Source organism: Tachyglossus aculeatus, chromosome 7, assembly GCF_015852505.1.
Source record: "Tachyglossus aculeatus isolate mTacAcu1 chromosome 7, mTacAcu1.pri, whole genome shotgun sequence".
Classification (NCBI taxonomy): domain Eukaryota; kingdom Metazoa; phylum Chordata; class Mammalia; order Monotremata; family Tachyglossidae; genus Tachyglossus; species Tachyglossus aculeatus.
Window position 1 is genome coordinate 38,163,267 of NC_052072.1, and position 15,059 is coordinate 38,178,325.

General features: G+C 43.5%; 1 pseudogene; it reads right to left on the reverse strand.

Annotated features, from left to right (window-relative positions):
* Positions 1–10,292: 10,292 nt before the first annotated feature.
* LOC119930457 lies at positions 10,293–11,651 on the reverse strand (annotated as a pseudogene).
* Between the last annotated feature and the right edge of the window lie 3,408 nt (positions 11,652–15,059).

Below are 15,059 nucleotides of genomic sequence, written 5' to 3' on the forward strand. Positions count from 1 at the left end.
CACGGACATGTTTTTACATATTTATTACTCTATTTATTTTACTTCTACATATCTATTCTATTTATTTTATTTTGTTAGTATGTTTGGTTTTGTTCTCTGTTTCCCCCTTTTAGACTGTGAGCCCACTGTTGGGTAGGGACTGTATATGTTGCAAATTTGTACTTCCCAAGTGCTTAGTACAGTGCTCTGCACGTAGTAAGCACTCAATAAATACGATTGATGATGATGATGATGACAGGGACTGTGTCCAACCCGATTAGCTTACATCTACACCAGGGCTTAGTACAGTGCCTGGCACATAGTAAATGCTTCATTAATACCATTTTTTAAAAAGTCTCTACATTTCAAACATTGGAAGCAACAATCCAACCCTTTTTTATGGCACTGGGAAGAGTGAGGAATGAAACAGAAGACTTTCCCCAAGACTACTATTCCTAGCAGTTTTTGCAGCAAATCTTGGGACAAATGTACATTCATCTTTTGATTAACAGAGGACTCCAAGTGGGGTCCGGGATGCTTCGCTACAAGAAGGACCAAGTGGACTGTTGAAATCCTGCTTCTTACAAATTTATGAGCCTGGTTTTTATTGACTTGCATATTGCTGAATCATTGCCCATGGCTAATGGCACATGCTCTGCCGTTCTCAGCAATACTGGTGAAATAAATGAGAGCAGTTATAAAATGTTCTTGTTGGAGCTAAGGGAAACATGAAAGTCGCCAACTCCAGCAACGTGGGTAAAAACCAAGCTTGGGAGACGTATGGGTAGCACACATAAACTTTAATACCTACTTAGAATCATGTAGACTAGCCAGTGCTATTAAAACAGGGTTGGATGATGAGACCCACAGTTAATAATAAATGTGCGAGGACTATATGCACTTACAATGCATCACAGTCAATTGAATCAAGCGATCAATCATTAATAGAATGCTTATTGTGTGCAGAGCACTGTACTAAATGGTTCAAGAGTATAATATAACAAAGTTGGGAGACATAATCCCTGTCCACAAGGAGTTTACAGTCTAGAGAGAAAGACAGATCTGTTCAGAAGTGCTGAGTGGCAGGGAGTGGGATGGATAAAGGGAACAAATGTAAGGGCAATGTAGAAGGGAGACAGAGAATAAGGCAAATGAGGGTTTAGTCCGGGAACTGAATACTATTTCTGCTCCCTAGGAGGAGCACAGTCTAAGAGGGAAGGAGAATAGATACCCTCATTTTACAACTGAGGAAAGTGAAGATTAGGGAGGTAAAACAACTTGCCCAAGGCCTTAGAGCAGACAAGTGGTGGAACTCGAACTAGAACTCTGTTCTCCTGATTTCCTGGCTCTGTGCTCTTTCTACTAAGCTGAAACTGCTGCCCATGAGAAAAGACTTCTGTGTTCTTAAAAAAAGAAAAAAAGGTATTAAGTGTTACTATGTGCCAGGTGCTGTACTAAGTGCTGTAATAGATACAGCAGCGTGGCTCAGTGGAAAAAACGCGGGCTTTAGAGTCAGAGGTCATGGGTTCAAATCCCGGCTCTGCCATTTGTCAGCTGGGTGACTTTGGGCAAGTCACTTAACTTCTCTGTGCCTCAGTTACCTCATCTGGAAAATGGGGATTAAGACTGTGAGCCCCTCGTGGGACAACCTGATAACCTTGTATCCCCCCCAGCGCTTAGAACAGTGCTTTGCATGTAGTAAGTACCTTAATAAATGCCATTATTATTATTATTACAAGATAATTAGGTTGGATACAATCCATGTCCCACATGGACCTCACAGTCTTAATCCCCCTTTTACAGATGAAGTAACTGAGGCAGAGAGAAGTTAAGGGACTTGCCCACGGCAACACAGCAGACAAGTGGCACAGTCTGGATTAGAACCCAGGTCTTTCTGATGCTCAGGCCTGTTATTTTACCACTAGGCCAAGCTGCTCCTTTCCACTAGACCAAGTTTTAACCACTGGCTTTAAAGCCCTCAAGCAGCTTGCCCTACCCAAACTTACCTTACTGGTTTCCTACTAAAGTCCCTCCCACACAATCTGCTCCTCTAGTGCCAGTTTACTCACTTTGACCCTATCTCGCTTATCTCACCGCCAGCCCCTTTCCCACATCCTCCTCCCAGCCTGGAACTCCATTCTGCTCCATATACACCAGACTACCACTCTCTCCACCTTCAAAACATTACTAAGGTCGCATCTCCTCCAAAAGGCCTTTTCCAATTAAGCCCCCTTTTCTCTGGCTCACTCTCCCTTCTGCATTGTCTATGAGCCTCAATTTGTGACTTCTGGACATTTGATAGCTGCCCCATGCCCAACCTCACAGCACTTAAGTACATATCTTTATATAATATAAACTATTTATTCATATTAGTGTCTGTCTTCCCCCTGCCCCCCAGACTGTAAGCTCGTTATGGGGAGGGAACTTGTCTGCTAATTCTCTTGTATTGTACTCTCCCAAGTGCTTAGTACAGTCCTATGCACATAGTAAGCACTCAGTAAATATCATTGATTAATCGATTCTTCTCTCCTATCAACAAGCCCTCTGATTTTTCTGTATAAATTGACTGATGGGTGTGACAGCTTTTAAATCATTTTGAGATCATAAAGGAAGGCACTTTCCAACTACAGCCTTTTCTTAGAGAGCAACTATGAATGTTTCCCATTAAATTTTAAGCTACAGTGACCAATTACTTGGTGTAGTGAAGTCAAGTCTTTGCCCTATTAGGAAAGGCATCGAACTTGCCAGAGAAGTTGTTTGTTTGATACGTAGCTCCAGTGTCTAATTCAAGCCCATCTTAACAGCTGAAGGAATGGAAAGTAATAAAAAAATATGCGAGAGACAAGTATAGGGTGCTATGTGGGGAGTGAAAACAAACCTAGTAAATACAGGAGAGGGATTGACACACTATATAGGTAGAAAAGGGTCAGGATTAAAACTGTTGTGTTGTTAAATCAAATAAATAACTAGACTGGCAATATCACAGCAGGACTGCAAAGACAGAGCTGTTGGCCTTCTAACAATTTGGCTTCTCTTTCTCTGCAGTCTCACATTTCCTCAGGCCTTCAGGACATCTCTGCTTACATCGAGTGCTTAGTACAGTGCTCTGCACACAGTAAGCACTCAATAAATATGATTGAATGAATGGATGACCCACTGACACTCCAGTCAATCAATGTATTTATTGAGTGCTTACTATTACCAGAGCACTGTACTAAGTGCTTGGGAGAGTACGATATTACAATATGACGGAGTTGGTAGGCACATTCCCAGCCCACTCTGAGTTTACAGTCTAAAGCAGGGGATAGACATTTATATAAACAAATTATGGATATGAGCATAAAGTGCTGTGGGTCTGAGGGAGGAGTGAATACAGGGAGCAAATCCAGATGATGATGATGGTATTTGTTAAGCACTTACTAAGTGCAAAGCACTGTTCTAAGTGCTGAGGGGATACAAGGTGATCAGGTTGTCCCACATGGGGCTCACAGTCTTAATCCCCATTTTACAGATGAGGGAACTGAGGCACAGAAAAGTTAAGTGACTTGCCCAAAGTCACAAAGCTGACAATTGGCGGAGCCGAAATTTGAACCCATGACCTCTGATTCCAAAGCCTGGGCTCTTTCCACTGAGCCACGCTGCTTCTCTGATGCAAGGGTGATGCAAAAGGGAGTGAGAGAAGAGGAAATGAGGGCTTAGTTAGGGAAGACCTTTTGCAAGAGATGTGCCTTCAATAAAGCTTTGAAGCGGGGGCGAGTACTTGTCTGTCAGTTATGAAGAGAGAGGGTGTTCCAGGATGTAGGCGAGAGGTCAGCGGAGCGGAGAGATAGACGAAATGGATGGACAGTTCTTCAAACTTACCATATTCTAAACAGAACTCCTCACTTTCCAACCCAAACCCCATCTTCTCCATGACTTTCCTATCACCGTAGACAACACCACCATACTCCCTGACTCACGAACCCGTTAAACTTGGTATTATCCTCAACTCATCTCTCTCATCCAACCTGCATATTCAAGATGCTACAAAGTTTTGTCTGTTCTACCTTCACAGCATCTTTAGAATCCATTCTTTCCTCTCCATCTAAACTACTACCGCGCTGATCCAAGCACTTATACTTTCCCACTTCGACTACTGCATCTGCCTCCTTGTCAGCCTCCCTGCTCTCTGTCTCTCCCCTCTCCAGTCCATACTTTGCTCCCTGGATCACTTTTCTGAAAAACCATTCGGTCCATATCTTCCCCACTCTTCCAAAACCTCCAGTGGTTGCCCATCCACCTCCACATCAAACAGAAACTCCTTACCATCAGCTTTAAGGCACTCAATCAGTTCTCCCCCTACAGCGTGGCTCAGTGGCAAGAACCCGGATTTTGGAGTCAGAGGTCGTGGGTTCAAATTCCGGCTCCACCAATTGTCAGCTGTGTGACTTTGGGCAAGTCACTTCACTTCTCTGGGCCTCAGTTACCTCATCTGTAAAATGGGGATGAAGACTGTAAGCCCCATGTGGGACAACCTGATCACCTTGTAACCTCCCCAGCACTTAGAACAGTGCTTTGCACATAGTAAGTGCTTAATAAATGCCATCATTATTATTATTATTATTACCTTACATCCCTGATCTCCTACTACAATACAATCTGCACATATCACTCCTCTACCACCAACCTACTCTCTATACTTTGATCTCCTCTATTCATCTATGTCCTCTCTTGGGTCTGGAACTCCTTCACCCTTCATGTCTGACAGTACACCCCTCTTCCCGCCTTCAAAGCCTGATTAAAAATCACATCTCCTCCAAGAGGCCTTCCCTAAGCCCTCATTTTCCCTATCCATCCTTCCCTATATGTCAATCAATCCATCAACTGTATCCAGTGCTTACTGTGTGCAGAGCACTATACAAAGTATTTGGGAGCATACAGTATAACAGAGTTGGTAGGACACATTCCCTGCTCACAATGGGACAGGCATTAATATAAATAAATAATATATAGATATGTACAGCAGTCCCATGGGGCTGAAGGCGGGGTGGATACCCAGTGCCCAAAGGGGACGGATCCAAGCTATCTCCCTGCTCAGGCTGCAAATATGATCACAATGCAGAAATTACAGACATCTGTAACAATCTGGCTCTAGTATTTTTCATTCATTCATTCAATCACATTTACTGAGCACTTACTGTGTGCAGAGCACTATACTAAACGCTTGGGAAGTACAAATTGGTGACATATAGAGACGGCCCCTACCCAACAACGGGCTCACAGTCTAGAAGGGGGAGACAGACAACAAAACAAAACATGTGGACTGATGTCAAGTTGTCAGAATAAATAGAATTAAAGCTAAATGCACATCATTAAAAAACTAGAATAGTAAATATGTACAAGTAAAATAAAATTAAAAAAATACTTGTCTGCTGTGTGACCTTGGGCAGGTCACTCTATTTCTCTGTGCTTCAGTTACCTCATCTATAAAATGAGGTTTGAGAGTGTGCGCCCCATGTGAAGCAGGGACTGTGTCCAATCCAGTTTGCTTGTATCTACCTTAGTGCTTAGTACAATGCCTGGCACATAACGCTTAACAAATACCATTATTATTATTACCATTATCATCTGGGGAGACCTGAAGCTCCCTAAGCTTCCCCACTAGACAGCAACTTTGTTTTTGAATGTCCCCAGTTGGGAGGATTTTAAAAACATTGCCAGCAGAAACAGAGCTTGGACGATCCCTTGGATTTTGATTTCTCCCCTACCCAAACCATAAACAGAACTGTAATTCCCACTTCCTTTTCCAAACGATAAAGCGATTTCAGTGGGCCTGGGTGGGAGGGTGAATATATTTGCATAAAATCTCCAGCGTTACTTTAAATTGCGGTGTCTTCTCCTCGGAGAGTTGTGGAAATCAGTAGGCTGTGGCTGGCTGAGTCGTAGCTGTTAACCGCTTGTTAACAGTAGTTGCTGTACGTCTGTACAGTATGCAGATTGCAGGGTAACTGATTGAACTAAGGCTTTGGTAAGCATTTTTTTTTCTTCTTTGGGAATGGTTCCGTGATGGATACAGTGCTTGGCACATAGTAAGCGCTTAACAAATGCCTTTTTTTTAAAAAAAAAAGATACACTCTAAGTGACTGGGGAAAGTCCTGTTAATGGTGATTATGGTACTTGTTAAGCTCTCACTACGTACCATGGGGCAGATAGAAAATAATAAGGGCTGACACAGTCCTTATGTAGTGTGGGGCTCACAGTTTAAGGGGGAGAGGCAGGAGGTATTTCACGCCCATTTTACAGATGAGGGAACTGGGGCACATAGAAGTGTGACTTAGTGGATGGAGCACAAGCCTGGGAGTCAAAAGGATCTGTGTTCTAATCCTTGTTTGGCCTCTCTGGGCCTCAATTTCCTCATTTGTAAAATGGGGATTGAGATTGAGCCCCATGTGGGACAGGGACTGTGTCCAACCCGATTAACTCTTATCTACCCCAGAGCATAGAACAATGCTTGGCACATAGTATGCACTCAACAAATACCATTATTATTAAGTGACTTGCCCAAGATCACACAGCTGGCGAGAGGTAGATCTGGGTTTAGAACCCAGATCCTTCTGAATTCCAGTCCTGGGCTCTTTACACTAGGCCACTGGATTTACCCGTGGGGGTAGGGAAATCTCAGAGACAGCCTAAGACCATGAGGTCTCACTTTTTGGACCTCTACTGGGAGCTGAGCAGGTAGAGAGCATAAAACCGGAGGCAGAGATAGAGTTTGGGGGTTATCAGAGTCTATGCAAGCATTCAGTAGTTAATACAACCTCTGTTGAGCTTCACAGAAAAAAGATGCAGGGAGGATTGGCCTTTGGTTCCTTCCTCCTCTGGCCAGGGCAATCCCATCTGGATGATGAAAAGTAGACCTTTTTTATCACAGGTTCGATCGTAATCTCTAAAGTGGAGACCTGCCAGAGGGAGACTCACCCAGTGCTTGGTGGGTTTAGTAAAGTGCTCTGCAAACAGTAAGTGCTCAATAAATACCATTGATTTAGAGAAGTGGCATGGCCTAATGAACAGAGCACAGGCCTGGGGTTCAGAGGACCTGGGTTCTAATCCCAGCTCTGTAAATTGCTGGTTGTGTGACCTTGGGCAAGTCACTTAATTTCGTTGTGCCTCAGTTCTGTTTTCCCTACTACTTGGACTGTGAACTCCATATGGCAGGGACTGTGTCCAACCTAATTCATTTGGATCTACCCCAGTGCTTAGAACAGTGTTGGACAGGGCACATAGTAACTGCTTAACAGATATCATTAAAAAATCCAGAAACCAACAAAAAACTATTGACTAAACTAGTTAAAAGGAGAGAGTTAGGAGCTGAAAGTTTTAATCCTGATTTGGTTGTCCTGGATGATTTTGTGAAAAGAAAAATCCATACATTTTTCATGATACTTGTTAAGCACTTACTATGTGCCAGATATTGTACTAAGCACTGGGGTAGATGCAAGCCAGTCAGGTTGGTCATGATCCCTGTCCCACATGGGGCTCTTGATCGTAATCCCCATTTTACAGATGAGGAAACTGAGGCACAGAGTAGTGAAGTGACTCACCCAAGGTCACACAACAGACAAGTGCCACAGCTGGGATTAGAACCCAGGTCCTTCTGAATCCCAGGCCCGTGCTCTATCCGCTAGGCCAGGCTGCTTCAATGTTAATCTCTCAGGGTCTTTCTTTTTCTGCCCAAAGAATGGGGACAATGCAGCATGGCCTAGTGGAAAGAGCACAGGCCTCGGAGTCAGAGGACGTGAGTTCTAATCCTGGCTCTGCCTCTTGTCTGCTGTGTGACCTTGGGCAAGCCACTTAACTTCTCTGGGCCTCATTTACCTCATCTGTAAAATGGGGATTAAGGACTGTGAGCCTCATGGGGGACAGGGACTGTGTCCAATCTACCTTGTATTTTGAATGGTGCTTGACACTTAGTAAGTGCTTAACAAATACCACAATTATTATTATTATATTGCTCCGTAGGGATGCTGCAACAGGAAGTTCATCCTAAAGTCACTGGAAGCACTTAATCCATGCAACTGGAATCATATTCTTCAAGATTTTTGTTATGACTAGGTCCTCTCCCATAGAGACATCAACCTGCCATTCCTTCCTTAGCAAATGAAAGTTGTGATCTTTTATTTGGCGACAACCTTCACTCACCACTCCGGCACCATCCCCATCCCCTGCATACATCACCTAAAACCAATTGCCCAGATCCTTCCCTTCTCCTGGGATAACCTGACTTGTCTCTATTCCCCTCCATAGAGCTATTGAAATCTCTCCTTCTCCATGAAGCCTCTCCCCAGATAAACCTTGCATGATTCCAGGCCCTCCCATCGCCTCAGTGTTCTGCATTTGCGTCTTAGGAGGATCCATTTGTATTTCTATTTGAGTATTTGTGATTGTCTTGCCTTCTTTCCTCAAAAAACCTTAAACTTCCTAGTGTCCAGGCACAGGATCTAGTTTTTCTCTATGCTCTATGCAAAGCAAACGCTCCAAACATTCTGTGAACTCACTGACTGACTGACTGACTGCATTCAGATATTCTTGTGATAAATTCCCTCAATGACACGGATGAGGTGGCAGGAAAGGATCCCAAAGAAGCCAAGAAGAAAGTTGATCACTCATTCGAAGCCTGTCCTTGCTTTCTTCTCACCCAGAATCCCACCAGAATTGGGTTAGATGAAAAATGATAGACTAAGTGGGCATTATGGTTTTATAAAGGCTGGGTCATGTACAGTGAAAATCATCTTTTGATGCCATGTCAAACTGAACAGGAAGAGGAGAAATGTGGTTTAAAATTTCTCAGGGTGAGCTGCTATTAATTCTGCTTGGGACTTTGGTCTCAGGTTTGTGTTAGCTTTAGGACTCCACAAATTTGGCTTAGTAATTCAGGCTAACAATTTCTGCTGGTCAGGCATTTTTTTTTACCTCAGTTTCTGCTGGGCTCCTCTGTTTGCTTTACTTTGTTGCTGCCTCAGTAGCTTTCTTTTGTCCTCCTGCTGCTACTTGGTAATTAGCCATAAGATTAAGGGGACAACTCAATTGTCCGTGTTGATTTTTCTAAAGTGTTATTGCTAGGCTCATTTTGTAACTTTTTCTTTCTTTAAACTCTGGAAAGTGAAATATCTCCTAGGTTCATAATAATAATAATAATAATAATAATGGTATTTGTTAAGTGCTTACTATGTGCAAAGTACTGTTCTAAGTGCTGGGGTGGATACAGGGTGATCAGGTTGTCCCATGTGGGGCTCACAGTCTTAATCTCCATTATACAGATAAGGTAACTGAGGCAATGAGAAGTGAAGTGACCTGCCCAAAGTCACACAGCTGACAATTGGCAGAGCCAGGGTTTGAACCCATGACCTCTGACTCCAAAGCCCGGGCTCTTTCCACTGGGCCACGCTGCTTTATCCTCTTTATGCAAGAACTACTGCTCCCCTCAAGGCTTCACATTGCTTTTTCTCTCCAGATTCTCCATTCCACCTAAAATAGCTCACCAACCTCCCCTCCCCTGGTCCCCTCTCCTGGCATTTTCCCATTCCTGAACCATATACCACCCCCATATTGGAGAAAATGCCACTTGCAAAAACTTGTAGCTTGATGTGGTGTTTGACCATCTGTGCTTTTGAGAACAATTTCTTTGTTATTGTTGAACTTCAGCAGGCAACCCCTTCCCTCTTTGCAGTCCATTGTGTTTCTTACCTCAGCATATTCCCTTCTCACTCTCTGGAACTCCATCACCCTTCATATCCAAATGACCACAGCTCTCCCCATATCCAAAGCCCTTTGGAAATCACTTCTCCTCCGGAGGCCTTCCCTGCTTAATTGCAAGTCTCTTAACCTTATATTCCCTAACAGTTTTGAGTCCTTCCACACCACCCAAATAAGTCAGTCAACTGTATTTATTGAGTGCTTATTTGTGCAGAACACTTGGGAGAGTATAACAATGAACTTACAGTCTAGAGGGTACTTAAGTACTTAAATTCCACATATGCATGTTTCCTATATACTGGATTACTCCTATCTGTAATTGATTTCTACCTTCCCCACTAGATTCATTCATTGTCGTATTTATTGAACACTTCGTGCAGAGCACTGTACTAAGCATTTGGAAGAGTACAGTAATAATCACATTCCCTGCCCATAATGAGCTTCCAGTCTAGAGCCAGAGAGACAGACATCAATACAAATAAATAAAATTACAGATATGCACATAAGCGCTGTGGGGCTGGGAGCAAAGGAGGTAAATCAAGGTGATGCAGAAAGGAGTGGGAGATGAGGAAAGGTGGGGCTTAGCCTGGGAAGGTCTCTTGTCTCTTGGTATAAAAGTCAGGTTTACTACAAATCCACCTTCTGTTTGTGTAGTTCCTGGCACTGCTAACTCTTTCATCATTCCGATAAGCACATTCTCCTCTTCATTTAATTTCAAACCAGCCAGTGAACTTGGTGCCATCTGTCCATTTCCAGTCCTGGCCTGCTTCCCTACTCAGCCTGATCCAGTGGTCACAAGTAGTGTCAGTTACAGTGAGAGCAGCAGCGTGGGAGGCACAGAAACTCTGGCTAGATGTCCGGTTTCTCACATCTTCAGAAAAATAATAACAATTCACCTGGAATCCAATCCAGTCATCTGGGCAAGGAGCAGCTAAAGCGAATTCTGGGAGAGGTTTGGACCTTTCTAATGTCAAGATGCAGGACAGAGCAGTCACCATTGATGATCAGAACTGTGGCGATCAGAGCTAACGGACAAATATAAGCAGGTTTAACATTTCCAAGTTTTGTCGGTCACCGATTACCTGGCTCCCCGGGTCCCCCGGCTCTCCCACCCAGAGCGGCTTCCCTGCGGTCTCTGGTTGGGTGGTCACATACTTGGGCCCCAACCTGCCTCATTCTCCTTCTCCCATAAATGAGGAGCAAGGAGTGGGTTGCACTAGAGGCAATAGACTGAACGTGCCTCGAAGACAGGGATCATGTATACACATTTCTATTCTATTCACATTCCCACTCTCGCTTTCCTTCCACCTGTCCTGAGGACTTCAATATAATAATAATAATGTTGGTATCTTTTTGACTGTGAGCTCACTGTTGGGTAGGGACAGTCTCTATATGTTGCCAACTTGTACTTCCCAAGCGCTTAGTACAGTGCTCTGCACACATTAAGCGCTCAGTAAATACGAATGATTGATTGTTAAGCACTTACTATGTGCCAACCACTGTTCTAAGAGCTGGGGAGATACAAGGTGATCAGGTTGTCCCACGTGGGGCTCACAATCTTAATCCCCGTTTTACAGATGAGGTCACTGAGGCCCAGGGAATAATAATAATAATAATAATAATAATAATAATAATAATAATAATAGTATTTGTTAAGCGCTTATTATGTGCAAAGCACTGTTCTAAGAACTGGAGGAGATGCAAGGTAATCAGATTGTCCCTCATGGGGCTTACAGTCTTAATCCCCATTTTACAGATGAGGTAACTGAGGTCCAGAGAAGTTAAGTGACTTGCTGTTAAGTGGTGGAGGCGTGATTAGAACCCATGACCTCTGATTCCCAAGCCTGTGCTGTTTCCACTGAGCCACACTGCTTCTCTATCCATGCAGATGTTCCTGACCACATTTCTACTGCTCGCTTCCTCTCACTCCTCAACTCCATTGACCTCCTGCTCTACCCCACCTAACCTACTCGCCAACTTGGGCAAATGCTCAGTCTCATCATCTCTAGTCACTGGACAATTCTACACTGACCGCAACCTCCTGACCTGTCTTCTCTCCCACACACCTCCTCCTCACAAATATGTCCTGTTTCACCACAGAGATCTCCTATTTTTTTGATACCCTCCAATTTTATTGTCAACATACCCCATATGGTCTCCATACATTCATTCATTCAATTGCATTTATTGAGTTCTCACTGTGTGCAAGGTACTGTACTAAGTGCTTGGGAGAATGCACTACAACAACAGACACATTTCCTGCCCACAACGAGCTCACAGTCTAGAGGGGGAGACAGACATTAATGTGCATAAATAAATTATAGATACATACTAATGTGAGGATGAATGAAGGGAGCAAGTCAGGGTAACATAGAAGGGAGGTGACTAGGTCCGCCGGGCTTCAACAGGGATGAGGTGGGGACGAAGCATGGCTTGGTGGATGGTTAAGGGCCCGGGTGCTGGGAAGCCCGCCTCCTCATTCCAACTCTCTCGTCCACCTGCAGGGCAGCTTTGGAGCAGTTGCTTTGCCTCTCTGGGCCTCAGTTCATTCATTCATTCATTCAATCGTATTTATTGAGCACTTACTGTGTGCAGAGCACTCTACTAAGTGCTTGGGAAGTACAAGTTTCCTCATCTGGAAAATGGAGGTGAGATCCCTGCCACTTTATTTGTTTAGGGTATTTGTTAAGCTCCTACTGTGTGCCAGGCACTGTTCTAAGAGCTGGGATAGATCAAAGCTAATATACTTGTATATATTTGTACATATTTATTACTCGATTTTATGGTACATATTTACTATTCTATTTATTTTGTTAATGATGTGCATATAGCTATAATTCTATTTATTCTGATGGTTTTTCATTCATTCATTCAATCATATTTATTGAGCGCTTACTGTGTGCAGAGCACTGCACTAAGCACTTGGGAAGTACAAGTTGGTAACATATAGAGACAGTCCCTACCCAACAACGGGCTCACAGTCTAGAATGGGGACAAGTTTTAACACCTGTCTACATGTTTTGTTTTGTTGTCTGTCTCCCCGTTCTAGACTGTGAGCCCACTGTTGGGTAGAGACTGACTTGTACTTCCCAAGCGCTTAGTACAGTGCTCTGCACACAGTAAGTGCTCAATAAATATGACAATGAATGAATGAATGAGAAGAGGACAGGAGGGCTTAGTCAGGGAAGGCTCCTTGGAGGAGATGTGCCTTCAATAAGGCTTTGAAATGGGAGAGAGAAATTATCTGTCTGATATGAGGAGGGAGGGCATTCCAGGTCAGAGGTAGGATGTGGGCAAGAGGTCAGCAGCGAAATAGATGAGATCGAGGTACAATAAGAAGGTTAACATTAGAGGATTGATGTATGTGGATTGGGTTCTAATAGGGGAGTGGTGAGGTAGGAGGGGCAAGGTGGTTGAGTGCTTTAAAGCCAATGGTGAGGAGTTTTTGTTTAATGTGGAAGTGGATGGGCAGCCACTGGAGTTTTTTGAGGAGTGGGATGACATGGTCTGAACATTTTTGAAGGAAAATGATCCGGGATGCAGAGTGGGACATCGACTGGAGTGGGGAGAGACAAGAGGCAGGAAGGCCAGCAAGAAGGCTGATACAGTAATCAAGGCAGAATAGGATAAGTGCTTGAATTAACGTGCTAGAAGTTAGCTTCCGAAGAACAGTAGGTATGTTGATCCCCATGTTAGATTTTAATCTCCATGGGTACAAAAATTGGGCCTTTAACCTCTAGCATAGTGTTTAGGTCAGTACACTGCATGCAGTGCATGCTAAGCACTAATGATTCGTCTCTCCTATTTGAAGCCAGCTCTGATTTTATCAATATCTATTTTCCTCTATTCAATCATATTTATTGAGCGCTTCCTGTGTGTAGAGCGCTGTACTTTGCAATTGGAAGAGTACAATATAACAACAGACACATTCCCTGCCCACAATGAGCTCATAGATTAGAGCTTACCTTTGTTAGTAGCCCTAGCCTATTCAAACTGTATTTCTCAATTTTTCCATCTTTTCCCTAATTTATTTCTGAGCCACAGTAGATTCACGTGGGTTGTTCTCAAATATCTTTGTTGCTGACTACAAAGCCCCAGGACAAATAGAGCCAATGTGGGCTTTTAGGTCGTCTCTACTGAAGCTTGTTTACCATTGGACAGTGCAGTGGAACAGAGGTGAATAGTGAGGGGAGTTGCTGCCCAATAAATAGAGTTAGCCAATCCAGGATCACCTCCATTCTACAAGAATCAGACCCTGTCTTCATTTTTAATGAACTTATATAATAATTATAATATAAGAACATTTACCACTAGAATGGTCAAAATCCATCACTGAGGACACAAGTTCTGAGAAGGAAATACAAACTGACTCTCAATCCTGTACCCCTTTGCCCTGGACAATGATCCTTCTCAATCCATCAATATCCCACATAGATTATAAACAACCAACCAACCAACCGTGAGTCAGAATAAAACCTGTCATCATGGTAGAAGTGAGCCAGGTTGGGGAGGATGGGAGGAGGAATAAATTCCATTTTTATTATTATTAACATTATTATTATTATTATTATTATGGCATTTGTTAAGCACTTACTATGTGCAAAGCACTGTTCTAAGCCCTAGTAAAGTGCTTGTCTTTCCCTAAATAAAACCTCCATATTTTCCTGGGTGTAATACATTGTTTTCTCAGCCAGAAAAGGGGCACCAGGGAGATGCTTGGGAAGCAATGGGGCTTCGGGACATCTTCCTTGGTTAATGAGCGACAGATAGCTCATCTTAAATTACTTTTCAATCTTATTAGAGTCAGCAAGGGGCCTCTGGAATCGAAGCCATTCCACCCAAACTATTTGGAGTAGAGAACTATGACATTTGATTCCTTAAGTCCGTGCCAGTTGCAGGACATTCCAACAGTGATAAAGCATTTAATTGTCCTGAAGAGTGTGTTTTACGTTTTGATAGAATTCCTCTTGTCTCCTTGGTGTAAGCTTCAGAATTCCTGTCAAGGACTTCAGAACCCTGACCGTACAACTAAGAGGGAATCCAAAATCAGAAGGTTCAACCGTGCCCCATCAGAGCACCCAACCGACCTTCTCTTAACACACAAATCCACATTCTCAACACAACCCTCTCCACCAAACTCAACTTCCTTGCTCCTCTATCCTTCCATCAATCTTAAAGTACTAACCCACAAACCTGGATCCACCCTTTCCTCTCCATCCATCTGCTACCCTGTTAATACAGTCATTCATCCTATCCTGCCTAGATTACTACATCAGCCTCCTTGCTGACCTCCCAGCCTCCTGTCCTTCCCCACTCCAGTCCATACTTCATTCTGCTGCCCTGACCAT